General features: G+C 35.4%; 1 long non-coding RNA gene across 1 annotated transcript; it reads left to right on the top strand.

Moving 5' to 3' along the window:
• The first annotated feature begins 1,989 nt into the window (after positions 1-1,989).
• On the top strand, positions 1,990-16,856 carry LOC140604894 (uncharacterized). Its single transcript, XR_012007714.1, has 2 exons — positions 1,990-2,188; positions 16,147-16,856. It is a non-coding gene; the product is annotated as an uncharacterized lncRNA (long non-coding RNA).
• The last annotated feature ends 10,954 nt before the right edge of the window (positions 16,857-27,810 follow it).

The raw sequence follows: 27,810 nt of genomic DNA, 5'->3' as shown, positions 1-27,810 counted from the left end.
TCTCACTATCAGCAAAAATTTCTGGGAGATAGGCATGGGTTAAACTTGTTTACCTTTACATTACTCTGCTATGCATGTCCATAAATAATTATTACATGAAAAAACAAATATGAAAGATAATTGAATGAAATCTATATCAATGGGTTGGGCAAAAAAACACACCATTTGGGGTAGATATAACTAATTTTTCAGTAGCCAAGTGAAGAATACAATGAAATGCCTCCTTTTACACAGGCATACACATGCATATTTAGTTCTTTCCAAAGGCTATTGATTCCATCATTTAAATATCCCATATCTGCCTCCATTCTCCAACTTCAGTGACTTAATTTGGAACCTCATTATCTCTTGCTTAGGCTGTGGCCATAGCTTGCTAATTGGACTACAAATCTTCTTCATCTTCATCCTGCAATTCATCTCCACACAGCCTTCTGAATGTAAAGCAGATTATGCTACTTTCCTACTGAAAGAAGATTTTAGGCTTCAGTTAGCACGGAATCAAATTCAACTCCTTAGCAAGTTAAAGGAACCCTCATCGTAGTCCATTTATATTGTCTAGTGAAATTTTAACTCGTTCTTGGCCAACCACTAAATTTCCTGAACTACTTACCTTTTTGCCTTTTCCTCAAAATGCTATATATGTGGCTGAACTCTTTGACTGGGCATGTGATTCCTTTAGCGAGACTTGTCCATATACCTGAAGATCCATCACACATAACAAAACCTAACATCATCTGAGCACTACTATTTTTTAAGTGCCTGCTATGTCCCAGGCACTGGGCTATCCTATTAATTCTAAGACAAGTATCATAAGGACAATCAGATGATGAAAAAAACCCTGAAGCCTCAAGATAAAAGAATTAACTCAAGTTCACAGAGCTAATAGATTTGGGAGCTTGAATAGACAGTCTCCAAAGCCCATTAACTGCTGTCACACCAGACTCAAACATTAGTTCTACCTCTATGCTGTCATTCCCAGCATCTTGAGGCAAATTACCCATAACTTTTGTCCAAAATTATCTTACAGAACTTAATATATTATAGCAATTTGTTACACATTTCTCTCTTTAAGTAACTATGAGCTCCTGAAAGTTAGGTAATATATCTTATTGAACTTTGAATTTTCTTTTTGGAGATCATTGCTGAGCAGAGTGGTTAGGCAAGAGAACCTAGCAAGTGTTTGGGAAAAGAAAAATAGGGAAAGGATGAAAACAAAAATCTATTCATGGTATCAAGAGAGAAGAGACAGAGAGACAGAGATACAAAGTGACATGGTGGGGGAGAAAGATGGGACAAGGAGAAGGAAACAATTTCAAAACAAAAATAGTACAAACACTGTAATACTGTATGGAAAAGATGTTTTATAGAGATCCTCTCAATTCCCAAAGCAAGAAGACATAATGGAGATTGGAAATGGTAAGAAGACCGGAAGTCATAGAGCTGATGAAAACTGAAAGCATTGGCCACTTTTAAAATTTGCTTTATTTTTATAAACACATCTGTGTGAATATCACAGCCTCCCTTCATGGCTGCCCCAAGAGATAGTGGTAAGGAGGTTCAGGGTAGAGATGAGTGGAAGAGAATGCCAATGTAATGAGCCAAGAAGAAGAATATAAAATTAAAATGAAAACTTAAGAGTGCCAACAATTTGAAAAGGGAAGAGTAACAATCTACTGACTTTGAGCAAAGATTATTTGAATCAAAACATTAATCAAGGGAGCAATTCAAAGAACTTTAGAATGACATCAGAAGACTCTCAGATACTTTAGGAACATTGACCAAAGAATATTTTTACTACTGGAGAAGACTTTCAAACACTCCATAGCTAGGCTGAACAGAATATTAATTAAATTGAATGAGCGATATAACAGTACAAGGAAGTCCCCAGGCAAACCTGACTTTGAATGCTGGGGCAGAAGTGCTCTTACACAATTTGCAGCAAAACAACCGCAATGTCAACACGGAAGCCTGAATTACCTGGCCCATCCATACAACCTGGTTCTAGGAAATGAGCCAAATGCCATAGAAACTGTTAAAATCAGGAGGCGTCTAAAATTCAAATGCTTTCAACCCAGTTCCATTTCAAATAAGCAGAAATTTAAAAGTAGAAGTAAGAGAAGCAGGAGAATACTCCTTTGTTTTGTGCAATTCCGCTTCAGGGGATTGTTGAAGGCTCTGAGGAAAACAGGCAAAACCCAGGAAGGGTGAGAAAACCGATGGGAACAATTTCAAAAGCAGTGGGTTGTGCTTGAAATGGAAATTCAGCTTTGCAGAATTCTAACCAGGGGGAAAGGGCATCAGAGGTTAGCCAAAGCTGGCTGAGGAGAGATATCAGCTGATTGTGTGAGTAGACAGTGAAGTGCTCACAGAGTCAACAAACATCCCAGACTTTCCAAGTAAGTTTTTTTTGGTTTTGTTTTGTTTTTGTTTTATTTTTTAAAAGCACAATGTGCACTAACTTTCTCATCTGTTTTGCTACTGAAAGTAGTGAAATCAAGGCCAAAAGCTTTCTTTGCCTAATGTGATGCCCAGGGCATCAATTTAATACCAATGGAACACCTGTTAGGCATCTTCTGAATTAATATGATTTAATTTAGTTTAATACCAGATTGCAAATAGCTCAATCAACAAGCATTTACTGAGGAAGTGCAATGCACAAATCAGGAGATGCCCCAGGTAATAACCAGAGTTTGATGTATAGGCTGAGAATGGACTGTTGTGGGTAATTTTATCACCTTAGTGGGTGCATTAGTGTTTATTTGGAAAAAGAAAAATGAGAAAGTAAATTTTCTAAAGGGCTTTACCTCGTTCGCAGTCTCCTGCAGCCTCATTAAAAAATACACAAACTTATTTCTTAAGAGTAGTCTATACTCGCTGACTTGCCTTCCTCATCTCCGACTCATCTTTTCAAAAATGTACTTTGCATCTAGTTTTTAAAATGCAGGTATTGGGGTGCCTGGTTGGCTTAGTCTGTTGAGCGTTTGCCTTTGTCTCAAGTCATGATCCTGAGATCCCTGCTCAGTGGGAGCCTGCTTCTCACTCTCCCTCTGCCAACCCTGCATTCAGGCTCTCTCGCTCATTTTCTCTCTCTCAAATAAATAAATAAAATCTTAAAAAATCAAATAAAATTCAGGTATTTAGGAAATGCTAAATATACTGAAAAATAAACAGGCATACGCTTATTCACCAATCTGATTTAATAAGTACCTCCCTTTTCTGTATCTGTCATATATATGTGTATATTATAAATATATAAATATATATTAATATAGATTAATATATAACCATCATTTTCAGGTTGTTAAATGAAATTACATGCTTATCTTTATAAGTTTAATAAATATGTGTATAGAATTTTTTTTCTGACCTAGAATCCTATGTCCTAAAAGTCTTTCTTAAAGTTTTAAGGTTTGTTTTCACCTTTAAGATCTTGCCCCATGAGGAATTCCACTTCCATTGCAATTACAACAGTGTGTGGTAGGTAGGAGCTAGGGCTCCGTATCCAGACTGCCTGCAAAGAAAGAAAGCACCGCTCTGCTTCTGCTGCTAGCTAACTCGCTGTGTGACTCTGAGCGGGTGATGCCTCTTTCTGAGACGCAGTTAGGTCATCTGTCAAATGCCTTCTTGGCACATAGAAAGGATTAAATGAGCTAACAAATATGAGCATTTATTAGACCAGCGCCTGGCATGTAACCAACACTCAACATATGTTAGTGACAACACTGCTACCGTTGTTGCTGCTGTTACTACTACCATGTGAAGGAGAAATTTAATTTATTACAAAAGGGTAATTACTTCAACAATATTTATCATGCAGTCAACTATTTTCTCACCACTGATTTCTAAGCCATCTCATAAACACACTTCGCACTTTGATATATGCATGGGTCTATCCTGGTGTCTTTGCTGTGTAGTTGCGTCTCTACCACACTGCGTCTCTACTACACTGCCCAGTTAGGAGCGTTAGAATAAATCTTGTATCTGGGGTAGCTAGTTCATCCTCCTCTTGAGCAAGTGTAGTTCACTCTTCTGTGTAGTTCAGGCATGTGTGGCACTTTATTCTTGCATGTTAGTTTTAGTATCCATTAATTAATTTCCTTAAAAACAACAAGGAACTAAAAACAATGTGGGGGTGGGAGGTTAGAAAGACAGAAATTTAGTGCTTCCATTCATGAACATGACTTCTATCATAAACTATTTTGATCTTTTTAGAATTTCTCTCAATAAATTTTTATAAGCTTTCCATAGAGTTTATTCTCTAATTTTCTGAAATACATTCCTATGTACTCTTGCTGTCATCATGGATAAGATTTGTTGATATATATTTTCTAAAGTTTTATTGTCGATATGAAGACATTATTGTCATATTCAGCAATGTTGATGCACTTTTATTAATTCTAATCATTTGTATGTTTTCTTTCTTTTCTGTGTAGATAACCATGCCACCTTTGAGTAACACTAATTTTGTTTCTTTCAAATTTCACATTTTTGGCATTTCCTTATATTATTGGTCTGGCTAAGACAGAGGCTATAATTCCGAATTAAACTGCTGATAGCAGGCATCCTTATTTTCTTCTTTACTTTAGAGGGGATGTTTTAATATTTTAGCATTAAATGTAATATTCAATTTCAAGTCTCAGGAAGTTAGTACCACTTTTTATGCCTACTTTGTTAAGAGATTTTTTAAAATAATGAATATTAAATTTTACTATATGCTTTTTGCATTCATTAAGGGCATTATATTGTTTATCTTTTTTAAAATTTTTTTTTTTTTTTAAAGATTTTATTTATTTATTCATGATAGTCACACAGAGAGAGAGAGAGAGGCAGAGACATAGGCAGAGGGAGAAGCAGGCTCCATGCAGGGAGCCCGACGTGGGATTCGATCCCGGGTCTCCAGGATCGCGCCCTGGGCCAAAGGCAGGCGCCAAACCGCTGCGCCACCCAGGGATCCCTGTTTATCTTTTTTAATCATTGATTTGTTAAAGTAGTGAATTATAGTTGTAGAAACTATCTATGAATTATTGGGATACGTCCTACTTGCTCACTGAAAAAGTGGTTGGATTCAATAGAGTCTACTAATATTTTATTTAGAATTACTGCATCTATATTCCTCTGTATGATTGCCTTACAGTTTTTCCTTTTGGTACTTTCTTGGTCCAGTTTTAGAACTGATATTATATTAATTTCATAAACTAATTTGGAGAGCTGCTTCTCTTTGGCTATTTCTTGGAATATATTATATATTAAGAATGCTTTAATTTGCTTTATAGGTAGGCCTTTTTTTTTTTCTTTTTTGAGAAGGAATAAGGAGAAGGAGGGATAGATAGATTTTTGACCATTAATTGAATAAATTTAAGTACATAGTTTCTAACCAGATCTCTGTCTCTCTGTCTCTGTCTGTTTCTATCTCTGTCTTTCTCTATCAGAGATTTGCCTATATTATTATTTTTTCAGAGAACCAGCTTTGATTTTTGTTAATCCTCTTTAGTTTTTTTTTTTTTTGCTCTTGACTTTCCTCTATTAGTTATTTCCTCTTCTTTTCTTTATGTTCACTCTATTAGTCTTTCCATATAGTTCACAAATTGAACATATAGCTCACTAACTTTTTTTTGAATCGGTATTTGTTCTTAATTTGTGGTTTTAAGGTCCCAGTCTTCTGTATTACTATAGTTGTGACTCATGAATTGTGATATGTTTCAGTTCTCTAGATATTCTAAAATCCATTCTGAATTCCCTTGGACTTAAGAAATACTTAAATATTAACATTTAAAAATTTTCCAACAAGTTGTTTAGGTACCTGTGGAGATATTTTTGGTAATGTGTTTTTACTGTTGTCTGTACCATATCGAATTCTGGCACATCTTAAGACATGGTAGATTTTTATCAGTATTCTGATTATTATTTTTTAAAAAATGGATATCTTAATTGTTGGATGCAAGGTTTAATATAACAATTCAAACAAATTTGTTATTGCAGTATTTGATTAGTTTTTTTACTTTTGACCATTTTTGCTGATTGTTCTGTTTCTGACAAGTAAAAATCTTCTGCTATTTATCAATTTTCCTTGTAATTCTATTTTTTTGTTTTGCTTTATATTTTTTTGAGACTACACTGTTTGAATAGATGCATTTAGTATTATTTCATTTTCCTGGGGAATTGTTTCTTTTTAATCTCTATCATTACCTTTATCACTAATATTCCTTCATACCTTTACATTTAATTAGATGACATTAATACAAATTGGCATCTTTATTTAGGTTAGCATTTGCCTTATATATCTTTTCTGATTTTTTTGGTAGTGTCTTTTCTGTATAATGTCTATAAATTGCATATACCTTAACTTCTCATTTATCCCAATTTGAGGGCCTTTATCTTTTAACTGATGAGCATGCTCTATATTTGTTGGTATTGTGGGTATACTTGAAATTATTTGTATAATTTTTTTTTAATTTTTATTTATTTATGATAGGCACACAGTGAGAGAGAGAGAGAGGCAGAGACACAGGCAGAGGGAGAAGCAGGCTCCATGCACCGGGAGCCTGACGTGGGATTCGATCCCAGGTCTCCAGGATCGCGCCCTGGGCCAAAGGCAGGCGCTAAACCGCTGCGCCACCCAGGGATCCCTATTTGTATAATTTTTGTGTGTGTATTTTCATGATATTTCTTGATTCTTTTTTTTCTCCTTAATCATCCTTCTTTAGACAATTTAGAGTTTTTTTCTAATTTTTTCTCCTATAAAATGGAGATATTCAATATATTTTGTCTGATAGAATGATGTAATGTTAAAATGAATACCTGAATTAACAGGTGTTTTTCATGAGTAATAAAGAATGATCAAATGGCTGTGTCTTGCATATAATTTTTTGTGGCATTTTAATAACATTCTGTGTTACCCCCTTCTCCCCAATTAGGCATTATTTTAATCATAATCATTAACTATTACAATAATGTTTATTTAGATTTACTCACATTGTTCTGATTTATTTGCTAACCATTCAAATTTGCTTCCTATTTCTTCCTGAGTCTCATTTCACATCTTTATGGGATACATCTTGTAATGGTTCTTTCAGCAGGGTATCTGAGTGGTCAAGTTAGCATCTGTGTGAAAGTATTTCTATTTTACATTTGCTCTTGAAGGAGAACTTTAACTGAGCATAAAGTCTAACTTCACATTATATTCCTTAGCAACTTTAAGATATTATTCAATTATGTCTACTTTCTACTTCTGTTGAATGAGCATCTAATTAACTATCTAATTGTTCATGTTTTGCAGGTAAAATGTCTTTTCTATCTGATTGTTTTGGATTTGCTCTGTTTCTCCTTTTGTCTGCAGTTCCACTATGATGCATCCCAGTGAATGTTTATTTTATTTATCCAGCTCAGAAGTTCATATGATTCTTTATAATGAAAATTCATAGCTTCTTATCAGGTCTGAAAATTCTTAGCTGTTTATCATTTTATGATATATTTATCATATATGTCTTTGCTCAGTTTTCCCCTTATTCTCTTCTGGAGCTCTTATTTGACATGTCAGTCATCTTTATTCTATTTGCCATGACACTCACTCTACATTTTCCATTCCTTTATCTCATTGGGTTATTATTTCCTATAGTATTTGCCACATGCCAATCCTTCAGTTTACTAATTCTTTATTCAGTTGTGTTCAAAATTCTTTATTCAATTGTGTTCAATGTGACATTTAAACAAATCTCTGAGTATTTAATTTCAGTTAATATTTTTTCATTTTAAAAAATTCCTATTGTTTTCTTTCAAAAACATTATTTGTAAAATATTTCATTTTATTGTAATTTTATTACATCTTTAACAGTTTTCCTTAACAGTTTAAGGTACATTTTATGATTTTTCTATTATTTATAATTCTTGAGATCTTATTCCTCATGTTTATTATTAATCAGATTCTCCCTCAGGATAGATTATTTTCTTTTTTTTGAAAAATAATTACCTTAATGTTTTCTTTTCCAGACTGAGAGGATGCCTATTTCTCTTCCCATTAGGCTATCTATAACCTACACCAATTTGGTTAAAGTGTTTCTTTACAACAAACTTTGAAATTTTTTTTCTCCCTGCCTGATCCCTCCAGAATTCTGAAATTCTTATTAAATATTTTTATTTTTCATAACAATGTATTTATCTGCATAAGTCCAATAAGTAGGGATGGATTATTTTCTTGTGTGGTTTGTAGTTTTTGTGGTTGCCTTTTTATTTAGCTGAAATATGTTTGTGTGTATGTGTGTGCACATGCATGAACACTTGGGCAAAAAACCAAATCTTAGAAAATGTTTTCTTCCTTTTTGCTTAAGTCAGGATCCCAGCATATCTTCACCCTGGGACCAATATTTATGCCAGGTTCTCCTCCTCATTTGGCTAAATCTATGAAATGGGGGTTTCCATTTTCCAATGACTATGTTTTTCCTAAATTGTATCTCCAGGAGGAAATCAAGATCTTTGCCTCTTCCTTGAGTTAATGGAGAGATATACTTTAATTTTCCTTTTACACAATGAGCAACTGTCCTCAGTTGTGGACTTTATGCAGAAGTCTTGATTACATATTACTTTTTCAAATGTGCCTGACATCTGGAACCCCAATTCTTCTCAGACAGCATTGCCCTAGCCCTGGAAATGCAATTCCTGCCTGGGCTACCACAACACCACTCAGGAACCTTCCTCTCTGACTTTAAGATCTTCTTCGTTTCTGGCATCTAGTTTTATCTTCTTTCTTTTTAGGTCAAATATGTATTAAAGTATTTTTGTTTACATATTACCAAACACTTCTTTGCAAAAAGGTACACAAGTATCTCAGTATGTCATGTTGTAGGAACCAAAAGTAGTACAATTACTCTTCAAAAAACAATTATTGTGAAATAAATATATGTACTGAAAAATGCCATATTTGTGTTTGTGTCTATGTGTGTGTGTGTGAACTTTATTCCCAGCACCTGAAATCCCTGGGTCTCTCTCCCCATGATGGTATTTTTCCTTCACAGTAATTAGCAAACTGACTTTTGTGACATTTTCTTGCTTTTCATTATAGTTCTGATATTTATATTGATTTTGAAACAAAAGAATTTACTTTTGCTTGATTTTGAACATTGTAGGACTGGAATGATTCTGTATTCATTCTTAGGTCCCTTTTTTGATCAAGTACATTTTTAACATCCATCTATGTCAGGGGTTGACAAACTTTTTCTATAAGGGACCAAATAGTAAATATTTTAGTTTTTTCAGGCTAGATACATTCTCTGATACATATTCTTTTTTGTTTGTCTGTTTTACGAGTCACCGAAATGTAAAAAAAAAAAAAAAAAAAATGCTGTTTGTGGGTCATGCAAAAGTAGGTCACAATGGATTTGTTTGGCCCATGGGCTATAATTTGCTGATTCTTTATCTACATTATTGCACACAATGAGAATTATTTGTTTACATCACTATACAGCAGGCTACTTTTATTTATTCTAATGTTGATGTGCATTTGAGTTTTTTAAAAGTTTTTTTGTTTTTAACTATGATTATTCTGCTAGGAACATACTTGCCTATTTCCTATTGTATGTGTGGATATATGCACACATATACAGATGAGTTTATACTAACGGTGGAATTGCTTAGTTTGCATATATTCAACTTTTGAAAATATTGTCAGTTTCCAGTGGTTATACCAATTTATATTCCCACCAAATAATATAATATTTTCTACTGCTTTATATCCTTGCCAACATTAGTAGTAATGAAATGTTCAATTTTAGCCAATATTGTTGATACACAATAGTATTTCATTATGGTTTTAATCAATTTTTTTATTGTTAGAGAGGTTGAATGTATTCGCAAATATTTATCTAATATTTTGATTTCTATTTTTGTAAACTTACTTGTTCCTCTTTTTTTTCTTTCCATTTCCAAATTGGGATATCCACTTTTTTTTTTAATTCCAGTTTTTTTTCTTTTTGTAATAGTTCTTTATATATTTTGGATAGTAGTTTTTGACCAGCTATATGGGTTACAAACATTTTCTTATACTTTATGTCTTGCCTTTTCTCTCTATAAATGCTGCCCTTGGGTTAACAGAAGTCCTTAAATTCCAAGTAGCTCAATTTGTCAATCATTTTTTTTGAAATCTCATTTAATAAATATTTCCCATTGCTAGATCATAAATATATTCTCTTATATATATTCTTTTAAATATATGAGATGTTTATATTTGGACTATTACTCAAATGGAGCTGATGTTTTGTGCATGATATGTAGTAAATTTTATCCACGTGGAAACTCAATTATTCTAAAACCACACTTCAAAAAAGTAATAATTCTGTCATAAATTAAATACTCACATATTCATGGCTCAGCACAAATGCCCTCTATTCTGTTACATATCACTACCTCAGTGCAAATAGAAAGCTTTTTAATTATTATAGTTTTATAACAAGGCTTGAAATCTGGTAGAGCAAATTCTTCTGAAGAACTGCTTTTTAAGAGTGCTCTTGCTGTGCTTGACAATTGCATTTCTATGTTACTTTTACAATAAGCCCATCGTATTCTAAAATAAAACAACAACAGCAACTGCTGAGTTCTTGTGATTGCACTGAATCCTTCAATCATGGGCCTTCCAAGCCATGAGTAGGATCTATTCCTTCTATTTACTTTTTTGTCCTTTGATGTCTCTCAAAAACACTGTATGCCTTGTAATTTCTTCATAGAAGTCCATCACGCATTTTATTATATTTATCTAACCTGCTTCATATTATTTGATGTTCTATAAATAGTAAAATACTTTTTCTAAATTTTATAACTTCCAATTACTAAATGCTCACTTTTTGCTATTATATAGAAATGAAAATGGTTGTTTTATATTTCTTTAATATTCAACTACTATTTAAAAACACTCATATCAATTCTAATAACTTATTTATAGTTTTAAAGAATATATATGGAATCATATTATCTCTGTACAACTGTTCTTTATTTTCTTTCATTGCAACTCTTGTGTTTAATTCTTTATCTTGTCTTATTCTCCCAATGTAATGTTGGCTGGAAGCAGTGATAGCATACATACTTGGTTTGTTCAGCTTGCAGAAGGAAAGCTCTTACCATTTCACTATGAAGCATTATGGTGCTAGAAGTTTTATGCAGGTTTCTCAGAGGCTAAGGAGTTTTTCTTCTAGTATAGGAGTTATATCATGAATGAATATTGGATTTTATCAAAATTTTTGATAAATGCCTCAAGAAAATCTTATGAATTTTCTCTTTTAACTTGCACATATTGTGAGTCAGGTAAAATTTTGAAGATAAAAGTTTAAAATCATTGGTAGAGAAATTATTCTGGAAGCCAGAGGATTCATAACCTTATACATGGAAGAGGATAGAGATACAGGAGAAAAAGTCAAGGACTGAGCTTTAAGTAAATTCAGGTCTCTAAAGTATCAGCAGCTAGAAAATAATATTGAGAAGGAATATTTAGTGAGGTAGAAATATCAGAGAGTTGAACACAGTCTAATAAAATATCTATTGGTTGACAACATGAAGGTCTCAAAATAACTTTTGCAGTAAACATCTTCACAGAATGGAGAAGAGTTGCAGAGCAGACATGGGGAAGCCAAACTGGAAAGAATCCAAATTGGACTCAGGAGAGAAAAATATATATATATGAGATCAGTATTCTCAATTAAAACAGATTCAGATCTAGACTAAAACATTTAAAAAATCTCTTTGAAAACACTAAAAAGTTCACGGGACAGTATAAACTTCCTGGAAAAGTTCTGTGGGAAATCTGGAATCCAGAGATTAAGCAGAATATGAGGGTAATCAAACCAATGTTCTCTGAAAATATTGTGAATATAGTAATCAAGGGCAAAGAACACTATCTGAGAATTATCCCTTGGCTCAGTACTGTCCTCAGACCCAGACAAGCAAGATTCCTACCCTGAACCCCATGCTGCAGAGGCCCTCCTCAATGTCACAAATCTAGCTATAGCAATGCTACAATTATGAACCCTGCTCAGGCACCTCTGTCATTTGTGAATCCCACACTCAGTGTTGGCCCAGGCAGCCCTTCTTGTAACTGGTGACATTTGCTTTTTGACTAATAATATTCAAGGAAATAGCTTCCACATCTCTTGTCTTATATATTTGAAAGAAAATCCAATTTTCTTCAAATTCTATAAAGATTTGAGTGTTGTTCCACTGCTAACATCAAAGGACACAGCTTTGAATTGCTCAGTGGGTTTGAGAGGAAGAAATACTTAGATAAATTATTTGACTTGTCAAGCCTCACCTCTTAGATAAAATGAATGCCATAGATTTTTATATTTCCCAGAAATGTGCTTCACCTAGTTTTGGTTTCCTTTTGATTCCAATTTGGTTCAAGAGATATTTACAAACAAACATCAAATATGGTACTAGCACAAACTGTGCATAGTATCTGAGGAGCATTTCGTCATAGTAAACAATTTATATTGCTCTTAAATTTGTAAATATGTCAGACTAGATGTAAAATGCATGAAAAGCAATACCCATTATATTCATTACCCTTGTAATGAAATGGATTCTAAATGCTAAAAGTTCAAATAGTTTTACTTTTGCAAAACTATTTAATAAGGTTTACTTATACTTGAAAGAAAACATTAAATTTTCACCTTTATTCAAGTTATTTGCATTTCCTTATAAACCTTAATATTTAGATATATGGTCTGTGGGCCTCCCTTTACACTTCTGGTCTGGGCTTTACAAACATTAGAGTTAGGATTTCAAGTGGGCTAGATCAATAGGGCCTCATAGGTCATAGTGAGACAGGTTGATTTTATTCTTTAGGTAATAGAAAACCCTAAGAGCATTTTAAAGCAGAAGGGTGGTGTTAGTTAACTGTGAGTTTAAAGGAAAAGTTTCATGTTATATGGAAAATTTACTGTGGGGGATAAGACTAAATGCAAAACTAAACCAAGAGATTCTTATGGTCATCTAAGCGTTATATAATGACACTTCAGACCATAGTCTCTGGAGATAGGCTTCTCACATTTGAAATTCATTCTTGGGCACAAGCTATCTCTATAACATTGTGAAAACAACAATGTCTGTCTTTCACTTCCTTATTAGTAAAATGGTGGTTGAAATAAGCCTCCTAAATAAGTTAAGTAAATAAACTAATTTACTTTTTCGTTAGGATTAACTAAGCTATGCAAAGCCCTTGCAGCTTAGTAATATGTATATTACTAGAAGTCAGTAAATATTATATGAGTACTAACTATTTTTGTCATTACTGAATGTGGAAAAAGAAAAAAAGAGTAAAATCGGGGGCAATTTTAATGTTTTGGGTTCAAGCAACAAGATGAATAGTGGCATCATTTACTGAGTTAAGAAACACTGGGAGATAGTCTAGTTCTGGTAAAGAAAATGGAATCAACAATGCAGCTTTAGTCTTACTAGATTTGCAATTTCTGTTCAAAATTAAGTGGAGATTGGATGTTGAATAGGCAGTTGGGTTAGTTAATTAGTCTTGTGAGATGATAATTTGTATAATTTGTGTAATCAGTGCACTGGTTGAGAATACTTAAGAAATGAGTGTAGTTTTAAAAGACAAGAGGTTCCAGGAAAGAGCCTTAGGACACTACAACATTGAAGATCTGGGAAGAGGAGAGGATCTTGCCAGAAAATCAGAAAGAGCAGTCAGTGTGGTAGAAAGGGAACCAGAACATGAAGATGACAAGGAAGCCACATTATTAAAAGGGCCGTAAGAATGAGTGAGTGGCCAATGTCCTGAGAGGTCAGGTAAGAATGAGAATGAGAACTGACCATTAGATTTGATATTGTGGAGGTCCTGTTGACCTTAATGACAATGGTTTCAAAGGAGTGATGAAGAGATAAAGGTATTCAGTAGATTAAAGACAGAGAAAGAGAAACTTCAGACTGAATTATAAACACACTTTTGTGATAGTACCTGCCAGGATTTTCCACTGTAGATATACTCTTCTCCTATTTGAAATAGGTTGTGAGTAGTTTCTTTGATATTATATAAATATCACATTTCAAATCAAACATTCAATTTATTCATTTATTTATATCAGAATAAGACTCATGGTTTCTTACTTTATTCAATTAGTTACAATCCGTTATTATAATTATTTATTCTAATGCCCAAATTGTTTCTTATTTGGCCAGTGGGACCCTGTTCATGCTGGTTCCATGTCCTCTTTATCCTGTTTGGCTTTGACATCTCATGCCAGGCTCCCTCTTGCATGGATACCCTCCTTGCCCTTCTTTATTTTTGTACCCACAGTGCCCCTGACACAGTTGCTCCCTGCCCCTGCCTGGACTCTGACACACTGCACTGAGCCACCATGGCACTTAACCACCCTTGCTCAGACATCTATCTCACTTGACTCCATTTAATGTCTTGTGCACAGAATTGTTTCAGAAGGGAAGGAAGTGGAAAGGATATACAGATGAAGGAAAGGAAAGAATATAAAGGAAAAGACAGAGAATTAAGGAGAAAGAAAACCAAGGGAAAGGAAGAGGTGGGGAAGGTAGGGAAAGAAAAAACAGGGAAAGAAGGAAAGGAAACAGGAAGACATAGAGGAAAGGACAAAGGAGGCAAAAGAAGAGCAGGAGTGAATATAATTTCTTAGTTGGTTTTTCCATATTCACTTATGTTCCTTTCCCATCCATTATCCATTGAGCAGCTAAGTGCCATATGCAAACTCCACATAAAATCATGTCAGTATGTTATTTATTCAAACTGTAACATGATCTAAAAGGCCCTGAATTCTTGTCTTCTGTGAACTTCTCCATCTCCATCTTTTCTACTGTGCCCCTAATTTCCTACAATGCTGCTATGCTCAGGTCGCTCAGACCTTCTCTCATGTTCTTATACTTTTTCCTTTCCTGAGGTCCTCAGAGTGTGCTTACTTTGCCCAGCAAACTCCCATCTATCCCTCTGATCTCTGCTTTACTAGAGCTTTCCAACAGATGCCATCTCCAACCTGCCGAACTATGAAACGCCCTCCCTCATGTTTTCTCTCACCCTGCACCCCACTCATCTCACTTAACACAATGGGAATTCTGTGTGTTTATTCTTTAAATGTCACTCCCATTTAGGGGGGATAAGGTCTACTTTGTTCATCATTATAATATACAGTGCCTAATATATGAAGTAAGTATTTTATAAATACATGTGGCCAGCTGAATGTCAAGAAAATTAATGAATAAAGATAATGACTTCAAAACCAGGTTAGCCATTAAACTATTGATTTGTCTACCACTTCTTTCCTAGAAATCATGTTTTCTCTCTTAGCATGGTTACTGGTTACTTTTGAAACTGTCACTTTGATCTTTAATGATAGTCTGGGGTGTGCACACCAAAAATAATTTCAAGTGTTATCCTACCATATGTTATTCTAGAGACAGCTCCCAGAGGAACCTTTTGGACTGTTTCCTAATTCTGAGACTCTACTGATGACAAAATGTGTATCACATCACAAAATGAAAAGATTTCCTTAGAGCAAGATCACAATGAACTAAACTTTAGATCAGCAAGCGCTGGTAGGCTGTATTGCCATTACTACTACTACTACTACTACTACTACTACTACTACTGATGACAGTATTATCAGGTTTTTAGCACATGCTATAGTCAATAATTTTACATATAATTTCATTCATTTATTTTATTTCATTCATTTATTTCAGCTGTAAGTTAAATACTAGGGTGGACATACTGTTTTCAATGTCCATATCTGAAAAATGAGTAAAATAATATGATCCTATTTACCTCCAGATGAGAAAGCTGGACATCAGAGAATTGAGTTCCATGGTGAGATTTGAACTCTGAGTAATGACTCAAAATTTCCAAAGTCCTGACTGTAAGGCATATCTTAGTATTCTGCCCCAGATGTCCACATATTCACACTCAAGAAGCATCCAGAAAATGCTAAAATAGAAAAAAATAATAAACCCTCTATCATATGATTTGCCACATCTGCTGCTAATAGAAGCCACATCTAGAATTACTGGGGTGGGGAGGGGGGGATAATAATTTCTTTTTTTGGGGGGGAGGGAATAATAATTTCTAAATGTTAACACTTCTTATTCTTCACTATCTTTTCCCTTCTCAGAGTCTGACATTCTATTATCTTCCTACAGCTGCACCTCTTGAAGCAAGACATTACCCTTCTGTTCTCAAAAAAGGGAATCTTGACAGAAGGAGTCTTTGCCTATTTGAGACTACTGAAGAAGATACCTGACCTTCATTTTCCCTTTCCTAAGTGCCTCCACTGATGTCTAAGAATAAAAAGCACAAGGCCCCTCTGAACTGGAGTCACGGAGTTAGTTTGCCCTTCCTGAAGTGAAAGGCACTCCATTATGAAGAGTCACCAGGCTGAGTCACCTGCTGATTAGCACTTTCTAAAAGGAAGTGTCTGTAGACAGTGTCTTTATACCAGAATCTGTTGGTATTTGTTTTGGAGACCGTTTGCTCCAGAAACTTTGAAGAAAATACGTCTTGGACTAAGAACTCTATAATGACCTGTTTCAGTTCCTGGTAGGCTGAATGCTAGACTTGGGAGCTGTGGTTTTGATGTTTTTTTTTTTTGTTTTTTGGGGTTTTTTTTGCTTTGTTTTGTTTTGTTTTTTTAATGTTGAAATCTGAGTGATGAAGTGACCAAATGATTCTGTCTTGGAGTCATTTCTTATGAGTGGTACAATGCCTCCCATGACCTGCTCCTTACCTTAGAGATTGAAACTTGATAACTTTACAAAAAATTTCATCATCCACACATTTGGGTTGTATTACAATGATTTCTGGTTTCACCAAACATTGACAGAAATTAAAAAGTATGTTTCAAAGCCTGGAAGTATTTTTTAACTACTGTGGTATTGGTTTTGCAGGATGTCCATCTCCAATTAATGTAATATATTTCATATTCTGACATCTAAGTACTATGGTAAATACTAGTGTTTGTATTATACTTCAGTCCATGAAAGACTTGAGTCAGCTTGCAAAATTTCAAGGGAAAATTTATATTGGAATAGGAGACTGAGCTTGTGGGGAGAGTTAGAAAATAGTCTCCTGGGTCATGAGGATGAGGAATGTGTCTTGACCAAAAAAAAAAAAAATGCCTGAGCAGAAGGCAAAAGTTCTGAGGAAAACTCCTTCCCAGGCTCCACTGACTTGTGGCAAGACAATGAGAAGATTTCATTTTTGTATCTCTTCCTCTCCATCCTAGTTTTGTGTCAAAAGCTAATGAGTTGACTTTGGTAGTCTGTGTGGAAAGGCACCCCATGATTCCTGAGTCTCCCAGACATGAGGCTAGAGTATGGTGGGGGGCAGTGGGAGATCCCATCCCAGCAGTGCTTTCTCTGCCTCAGGTCAGATGCCCCCAGTTGGTTCAGGCCTGACATCCCAGAGACTCCTCTCACCCTTGCTGACTCACACACTTGTAAATTCAAAGTATCTTAGTAAGTGCCTATAAGATTAATAATCATTATTTTCTAAACATCACTTTGTATTTATTGCATTCCTAGACTGTATTGGTTATATAACACATGATATGATTGCTCTTTGAGCACTATCGTCTGTAAGATTAGTTATATTCTCTTCATTTTAGAGAAGAATGAACTGGCCTATGCGCACCTGGTTGGCTCAGTTGGTAGAGCATGCAACTCTTGATCTTGGGGTTGTGAGTTCAAGACCCACATTGCGTGCGGAGATTACTTAAAAAAAAAAAAAAAAAAAAAGTAAACTGGCCTTAAAGAGGTCAAATGATTTGCTTCACTTTACACCACTTATAAGTAAAAGTGTTAAAATTGGAACCAAGCTTTAGTGCTTGAGTCTACACCCCATTACTCTACACTACCTGCTAAGATAACAGTAGTGAAAGGGGCTTTGATGAATACTCTCAAAAGTGTAAGTGTATCTGCTGCAATATTCTCCATATTCTCTCACAAAGAAGAAAATATATGCATATGTGAAACCGGCCAAAAAATGACAAATGGCAATAGATAAAAAGTTTCAGAATTGAAAGCAGGGGCTTGAAGAGAGATTTGTATACTTATGCTCATAGTGGCATTATTCTCAGTAGCCAAAAGGTGAAAGCAACCCAAGTGTCCAAAAATGGATGAATGTTGTATAGGTAAAATGTATTATATACTTAAAATGGAATGTTATTTAGCCGTAAGAAGGAAGGGCATTTTGGGGTCCCTGGGTGGCTGGCTCAGTAAGTTAGGTATCCAGCTTTTGATCTCAGCTCAGATCCTGATCTCAGGATCCTGAGTTTGAGCCCTGCACTGGGCTTCCTGCTTCGTGTGGAGCCTACTTTTAAAAAAGGAAGGGCATTTTGACATGTTATAATACAGATAAACATTGACATTATGCTATAAACTACTTATAAAAAATAAACACTGTATGATTCTGTTTACATGAGATATTTAGAGTAATTCAATTCCTAGAAATATAAAGTAGAATGGTGGTTGCCAGGTCTGGGGTAGGGAGTGAGATAGGTACAGAGTTTCAGTTTTATAAGTTCTGTGGAGGGAGTGGTGATTATGGCAGCATAACAATGTGAATATACATAATGTCACTGACCTGTGCATTTAAAAATGATTACGATCGTAAATTTGATGTTGTGTGTATTTTTTTAAGATTTTATTTATTTATTCATGAGAGAGACAGAGAGAGAGGCAGAGACACAGGCAGAGGGAGAAGCAGGCTCCATGCAGGGAGCCTGATGTGGGACTCGACCCCGGGGTCTCCAGGATCAGGCTCTGGGCTGAAGGCATGCTAAACTGCTGAGACACCCGGGCTGCTTGATGTTGTGTATATTTCATCACAATTTTTAAAAAAGCATTTGAGATCATGCAGCAAAGACAAAGATGTTGGTTGGTGAGTGGTCTGTGGGAAGGAAGCACAATTTTCAAAAAGACACTTTACAGGGTGAGTGTGGTCTCTGCTTCTCCCCTTCCAGGGATGGTCTTGATGCAAAGCCCCAGGGCCAGAATAGCCAAATTTGGTCAATTTTTCCTTTTGCACACAACCTGGGTGATTTTCCTGTGGTACAAATATGATCACCTCTCTCCTTTCTAAAAAATGTCATTGACTCCCTATTGCCTTCCACATAGAATCTAAACCCCCTAATATAGCTCCAAGACCTTTTATGTTCTGAACTCTGGGGACTTCTAGACCCCCACCTCTCTCCTGCTTTTCCAGTCCTTACTCTCTGAGTTCCAGGCCCCACTGAGCTGTTCAGACCCTTAGATATACTACATTCTTTTAGAGCTCTGGACCCTCACATGCTTCAAGTTCTCTGTCTCCAACCCTCTCCATAACCCTTTGTTGAAACACTCTTCATTCCTGGTTCCCTGGGCTAACTCTTTCTCATCCTTTTGGACTGATGTAGTAGACCTTACTCTCTCCAGGAAGCTTTTCCTGAGCACCCTTCTCAACTCAAGTCTGAATAATGTGTTCCTACTGGCATTCCTATAGTACCTTGTACTTCCTCATCTTAGCACTGACTACGTTAAAACTTCCCTGTTTTTGGTCTACATACATTCCCCCAAAGACTACAGTCTCAGTGAGAACAAGGACATTATTGATCTTACTTACTATCGCATCTTTAATGCTTAATGTAGTGTCTGATATGTAATAAGCAGTTATTCAATAACATTGGTTGAATCAATAAATTCACTGTATAATACTGTTTAGTTTTATGCAAATCTCTACACAAGCACTTTCTCATTTTGTCCTTTTAAAACCTTTGCATCAAGATTGAGTAGATCCTACTTTCAATTTCACTGATGTGAAAAATTGAGGTCTAAAAATATTAAGGCAACAATGTAGGACCACATAGACAGAAAGTGGTGGAGTGATCTCTTGTTAAAGCCTTTATTTACATCACAATATACCTCATGTCTTGGTTTCTTACTTCATATAAAGAAGAGTCCTCCTAAGTATCTCTTCATTTGTTTCTCACCAGATACAAATTTTTTAAAAGATTCATTTTGAGGCGGGGAGAGAGGGAGAAAGAAAGAATCTCTAGCAGACTCCCTGCTGAGGGAGGAGTTTGACCTGGGGGTCGATCTCACGGCCCTAAGATCATGACCTGAGCCAAAATCAAGAATTGGACATGTAACCCACTGAGCCACCCAGGTGTCCCAGATGAAAATTTTGAGTGTGTCTACTGACTGTGGCAAACACTGCTGATATGCTCTCCCCATATCCACAGTCTATCTCTGAGTAGACTATGGTGGTGGTAGATAGTTTCCAGAATGTTGAGAACTTTCCACCTCAAAAGCCTACAATTTCTTCCCCTCTGTCTGAGGGTTTTCTCCAGTACCACTTGGACTTGTTCTCTGTGTACCCGTTCTAGTGCCCTTGGGAGGGATATCCAGTGAATGCAGTTGGGAGCCTCTGGATAAATCATGCAGCCTCCACACTCTCTGGTAGAACACATCTGAGGGGTGCTCACTCCTCCTGGATTTTTACAGGATTTCCATTGGGGTTGAGCCTCAGATGAGCCTACAGAGCTTAGTCCACACTATAATACACCCTTGAATGGTAATTTTCTCCCTCTCTGAGTTGTCATCACTTTCTCATTTGTGCTTCTAGAGGTCATTTCACAAATAAATTAGCGGCACCCAAGTCTTTGTTTCAGGGACTCTCTTGAGGCAAACCAACCCAAGATATTGATAAATGCATAACAAGTAAGAAGGACAGGGAGAAAAACACAGCTTTATCTGCACTGCTAATTAAGTGTCCTTGAAAGACACTGCCTCACTATGTTCCTCCCCTACCTCCTTACCAAACAATCTTCCAAGGGCTCTTTCATCTCTGAGAGGTCATGCATTCTACTCTAGGGTGTGTTTATCTAATGCCAGATTTGGACACGGCTGTTCTTCCCAATGTGGTGTTCCTAAAGCTGCACAGGCGCCCTGTGGGCACTGCCCTATAGCCGGCTGGCAATTGGCACACAGCAAGCAATTTTCAACCTCTGTGCCAGTTCACTCTGTCCTCTGTTTATCAGAACTGGCTGGAATTACTGACTAGAATCCCTAAGGGGAGGACAGAAGTTGCAAACAACCATGGCTATCTATACTCCATTAGCTGAAGCAGACAGAGCCAGCAGCCCAATAGAGCATTAACTTCCAGACATACACATTTAGTTTTAGACAGTCCATGAAGAAGGGTGGAGAGTGTACAGAAGATAACATACCTGCGTGGCGAAATGCAAACGAGCAGCACATCAAATGCCCTTGGTCAAATATTGCACAACGGGTTTCTGAAACCAGTTTTCCCAGAGTTGTTGAAATGTTTGTTTGTGCAAGGGACATTTCTCTAAGTTCCAAAGGTCAATTTAGCTGACTCATGTCAGTGCCACCTCAGCCACAAAATGTGCACTTCTGAATTGTGTCCTCCTTTCACCTCTCCCTGGGGATAATGGTGGTTACCTGCTTAACACCACCTGGATACCAACTTACTGTTTTCTTCCACCCCAACTACCTTAACCTGATGAGTGCTCCACCACACACTCTCCCCTAGCAGGAAGAATCATGGGTGTAAGGAGGCAAATATGTTTCATAGGCAGTGGTTGATACGATCAAATTTTGGGCACCTAAGTAACTTTTGTCTTATATATCTTCATATACCACTCCTAAGTGGAGTATCTGGCACTTAGCAGATGGTCATTAAATATTTTTTGAATCCTTGGATATGTGCATGAATGGACTAATGAATATGTGCATATTCCTTCAGCTTGAAGGAGTGAAACTTATGCTATGAATATATTTACTGAATAATTAGCTCTGTGCATAGTGGGTGCTCAATAAATGCAAATTAATGGATCCATAATGTGTCTGAAAAGGCTTTTCAGAGAATAAATCACTATGGAGGCCTGTGAATATGACCCCACCTGGCTGTTGGTGGATTATATGAAATATTCACTGAATGATCATAGTCTCATATAAGTGATTCTTGAAATGTTTTGCACTGCTGAGATTGATAAGACATGATTTTAGTTGGACTTTCTCTTTCAGCATATGTCCATTTCTCATATTCCATTTTGTATTAGTCTTTTGAGGCATCTAGGCAGGTTTAGGTAGTGGGGGAAGACCAGGGCTATAAGTAGGTTCCAAAAAAATCCCTTAATTGAATAAAAGTTTGTAGTGTTAAGTATAGGCAATTAGTCCCCAAAGGGAAGTATAGTATTAGCTGTGTTACCTACAGTACACTGTGGGCATGTAATACATTTATAAAGCCAAACAGAGTAATAGGTACAATCATTCATTGTTATCTTTATCCATTTAAACCCGTTTCAGAGTGCTCTGTCAAATATAGCTTCCTTTTTTCACTTTATAATACTATTGTAGAATTGAGATAACTTGGTTTTCTATGCTTATATAGCTTTAAATATTTCCAGAAAGTTGTATAAATAGTATACCTTGAGTCAACATTACTTATATTTAGTAATAGTGATAATAATAATAGTGTTGGCAATTGCTCTTTTTTGAGCATTTACTAGGTTAGACTCTGTACTAAATGCTTTATATGTATCATCTGATTTATTCCTTGATTTTTTTATTTTTTATTTGAATATTTCTGAAGCATTTATTTTTTTCAGTTTATAAATAAGGAAATGGATATTTCCAGAAGAAATTTGACCAATATCATGTAGCTGGAAAGTAATAGTCTATTTGATTCAAAATCATTTGCTCTTAACTATTTTACTAGCATGGATGCAGGAATACTTTACAGAAAGCTAAGATTAGGACCATCATTTAAAAAAAAATGGAATTTAGAAGAGTAACAACTATCATCAGATGCTGTGCTAAGCATATTATATAAGTTGTCTCATTTAATATTTAGGCCGTGTATCCAATAAATTGTTACAACTCCTTTATATAAATTACAAAATTTGATCTCCTAAAAGTTATGTGATTTGCTCTAGTTGCAACCAGCAACTAGGTAGTAGAGCTGTGACCACGCGGTGTTCCCGTAAACACAGTTCTTTCATTTGAAGATAGCTATGTAGGGATCCCTGGGTGGCGCGGCGGTTTAGCGCCTGCCTTTGGCCCAGGGCGCGATCCTGGAGACTCAGGATCGAATCCCACGTCGGGCTCCCGGTGCATGGAGCCTGCTTCTCCCTCTGCCTGTGTCTCTGCCTCTCTTTCTCTCTGTGTGACTATCATAAATAAGTAAAAATTAAAAAAATAAAATAAATGAAGATGGATATGTAACTTTTGAGACTTAAGTTACATAGTTCTCATTGTATATGAAATAATTGTAATTATACTTATTTTTTCTTTTTACTTCAAAAATATCTGACCGGATATGAGAGAAACCAGCAATCCAGAAATGCCAATGGAAGCAGATGTCAAAAACCCCAACAAAAGCCTGCTATCTTTAGCCAAAGGATCAGGAAATAGGCAGCCTGCAGGACAGAAAACTTTTAGAAACTAGCCACTCTATTTCAGCCAAATGTCACAGAAAAACCACTGCCCCACACCTGCCAACAAAGGGCAATGGAAAGCATATACTGTAATGAGGCTCCCTGACCTCTTCACAAGTGTATTGTCAGAAAGGGTAGAGTACAGACAGAGGATATTAAGTCTCACTAGGCAGTAATTAGCCTCCCTACCCTATATGATGTCAGAGAAAACCATTTGGTGGCCTGGATTACCATCACCACCTGACAATCATAAAGTGTCCTCCATTTCTTCTGTTGTAGTGGTATCAGAGGACACTAATGGAGAACCACCACCTAGTGACCTTGTTGGGGAGAATGGCCTCATTGACAAGTCACCCATCGCACCTCTCAACCAAGATAATATCAGCAGGGGTCTAGTGCAGATGAATGAAATCCTCATCATAATGAGACCGTTAATATTGATAGAACTGATATGAAATATAAATATCAATTCACAATTTGAGTTGTAGACTTCAGTATTCCTCTCTCAACAGTTGCTAGAACAACTAAACAGAAAGTTATCAAGTATATAGAAAAATTCAATAACACAACTGATGTGATCTAATTGACATTTGCAGAACAGTTCATCCGGCAATGGTAGAATATACATTCTTTTAAGCACTCACAGGATATATCTCAAAGTAGACTCTATCTTAGGAAACAAGTGTTAGCAAACTAAAATAACTGGAATCTTACAGATTGTGTACTGACCACAATAGAATTAAACTAGAAGTCAATAATAGAAAGATAAAAGGAAAATCTCTAAATACTTGGAAACACATTTCTAAATAATCCATGAATCAAAGAGGAAGTTTTAAGGGGAAAGTATATGCATGGGTTGAGCTATTCAAAATAAAAATCCAGTATATCATAATGTGTGGGACAGAGTGAAAGCAGTGATTATGAGAAAATTTATATGTCTAACTGCTTACATTAGAAAACAGGAAAAGTCTAAATTAATAATCTAAGCTCCCACTTCATGATATAAAGAGAGAAGATCAATATTTACCTAAAAAATATAAAGAAGGAAATAATGAAGACTAGAATTCAATGAAATTGAAAGTAGAAAATAATAGAGAAATCTAATGAAATAAGAAGCTGGTTCTTTGGAAAGATCAATAAATTTAAAAATCTCTTGCAAGACTGCAAATGGAAAAAAAGAGAATACATAGCTGCCAACAATAGAAATAAAGGCTACCACTACAGACCTTGCAAATATCCATCAGGAATACTCTAAAAACTTTATATACAGAAACTTGACAACTTGGATAAAGTGACTAATTTCTTGAAAAGCATGAACTACTATAATACATTCAATACGAAATAGATAATTGAATTTCCCTGTAACTATTAAGGACCAGATGATTTTACCAGAGAATTCTACCAAATATTTGAAGAAGATTTTGCCTAAATTCAACACAAGTTGTTCCATAAATGAAAGAAGATGGATTACTACTGAATTATTTTATAAAGCCAATTTTAACAAAACCTATACTGAAAAAGAAACAAACAACCCCTCCAAACTATAGACCAATATTTTTCATGAATATAGATGTAAAAATCCTTAACAAAATATTAGTAGATAGAATTCAGCAATACATGGAAAAATAATGCACCGTAACTAAGTTGGTTTTATTCCAGGGATACAAGACTGTTTCAGTATTTGAAAATCAAATAGTGTAATCCACTGTTTTAACAGGTAAGTGAAAAAATCTCATGATTATATAAATTGTTACAAAAAAGTTAGTAAAATTCAACATTTATTCATGATTAAAACTCTCAGGAAGCTAGGAATAAAGCACTTCCTCAATTTGATAAAGAATATCTGGAAAAAGACCTACAGCAAACATATTTGATGGTGAAAGACTGATGATTTTCTTTTAAGAATGAAAAAAAAAGCAAAAATGCCCTTTACCATTCTATATCATACTAGAAATTCTAGCCAGTTTAGTAAGATAGGAAAGGGAAATAATAGCATACAGATTTAAAAGGATGGATGAAAACTATCTCTATGTGCAGATGACATGATTCTTTGTAGAAATTCCACAGAATCCACAAATGAACTCTTAGAACTAGTAAGTAGGTTTAGCAATCTAGGGGTAAAAGATCAATATACAGAGATTAGTCTTACTTGACTATAAGTAAGTAAAGTCATTAAACTGAAATGAAAAATACAATATCATTTACAATCACCTGATAATATGAAATATTTAGGTATAAATCTAACAAAACAGTGTACAAGATTTGTACACTGAAAACTCCAACACACTGATGAAATATATCAAAGAAAATCTAAATAAATGAAAGACATACTATTTTCATTGATTCAAAGACCCAGCTTAGTAAAGATGGCAAGTGTCCCAAATTTATATAAGTTTAATGCAATTTCTATCAATATTCCTACAAGACTATTTTGACAAGGTTATTCTAAAATGTATATGGAAATGGGAAAGAACTAGAATTGCTTTAAAATTTTTTAAGAAGATAAAGTGGGAGGAATAAATACCTCATTTTCAGAATTATATATTATATAGCTATAGCAATGTAGAATGTGCAGTATTTGAGGAGGGAGAGGCACACATACATCAATGGAAAATAACAGAGAACCCAGAAGTAACCCCATATCAGTGGAGACAAGTAATTTTTTTTTACAAGAGTATAAAAGTAGTTCAATGGGGGAGGAATAGTCCTTTTAATAAATGATGCTAGAATAATTATATACACAGAGCTCCCACCCTCCACCCCAAAAAATCTTTGACTTAACCTTCACACCACACACAAAAATTAACTCAAAATGGATCACAAATTTAGATGTAAAATGCAGAAACACAAATCTGTTTGAAGAAATCGTAAGAGAGAATCCCTGCAAACTAAGGCTTGATACTGAGTTTTGGAAAGTGTGATACCAAAAACATAATCTATAAAACAAAAAAGTCAATAGATTGGACCTCATCAAAATTAAAATATTTTGTTCTATGAAAGACCATGGCAATGGTACAAAGAGACAAACTACAGACAGGGAGAAAATATTTTCAAACCACATGTCTGACAAAGGACTCATATCTAGAATATATATTTAAAAAAACTCTTAAGACTCAACAATAAAAAAATAAACAATCCAATTAGAAAATGGGCACAGATACAAAGAGACATTTTACCCTAGAGGACATAAGACAGACATATAAGCATACTAAAAGATGTTCAACGTTGGTAGCTATTAAGAAAACACAAATTAAGACCACAATGAGATTTCATTACAACTTTTCAGGATGGCTAAAATTTAAAATAGTGACAATACCAAATCCTGGCAAGGATGCAGAGAAGCTAGATCTCTCAAATATTGCTGGTGGAAATGTGTAATGACTCAGCCACTTTGGAAAATAGTTTGGTAACTTCTTTTATTTTTTTTTAATTTTATTTATTTATGATAGTCGTCACAGAGAGAGAGAGAGGCAGAGACATAGGCAGAGGGAGAAGCAGGCTCCATGCAGGGACCTGACGTGGGATTCAATCCTGGGTCTCCAGGATCGCGCCCTGGGCCAAAGGCAGGTGCTAAACCGCTGCGACACCCAGGGATCCCGGTAACTTCTTTTAAAAAATTACATACATTTAATCTTATGATTTAGCAATCCCAGTCCTGGGCATTTATCCCTGAGAAAAAACTGATGTCCACACAAACACGTGTACAATGATTGTTCCTTGCAGGTTTATTTGTAGTAGCCAGGAACTGGGAACAGGTCATATTCTCCACAATAGGGGGATGATTAAAAAAAAAAACTGTGCTCCCCCAATATCTTGGAAGACTCCTCACCAATCAAAAGAAATAAACTATTGATACATTAACACCTTTGATGCCTGCCAAGGGCATTATGCTGAGTGAAAAAAAAAAAAGCCAATCTCAAGACGTGGCATACTGTGATTTCACTTATACAATAATGGAAAGGAAAAAATTGGACAAAATTATAGAGGTAGAGAACACATAAGTGGTTGCTGGGGGTTAAGGATGTTGGGGAGGAGGGAATGATTTTATGTAACCATAAAAAGAAATAAAAGGGATCCCTTTGTGGGGACTGAATAGTTCTGTACCATAGTTATAGTGGTGGTACATGAATCTACACATTGTTAAAACAACAGAAACACACACCCCAATATGCAAATTTTCTGTTTCAATATATAGCACTATTAATTATCTAAGATATAATCATTGAAGGAAACTGGATGCAGATTACACAGAACCATTCCATACTATCTATGCAACTTTTTTTGAATCTGTAACTATGTTAAAGTTTTGGGGGAAAAAATTGGTCATATGGCCTTTCTTCCGTTCCATAAATTCTTAATGTTTTTTAAT

Source organism: Canis lupus, chromosome 15 (genome assembly GCF_048164855.1).
Source record: "Canis lupus baileyi chromosome 15, mCanLup2.hap1, whole genome shotgun sequence".
Taxonomy (NCBI): domain Eukaryota; kingdom Metazoa; phylum Chordata; class Mammalia; order Carnivora; family Canidae; genus Canis; species Canis lupus.
This window is presented reverse-complemented; position numbering and strand designations above follow the sequence as displayed.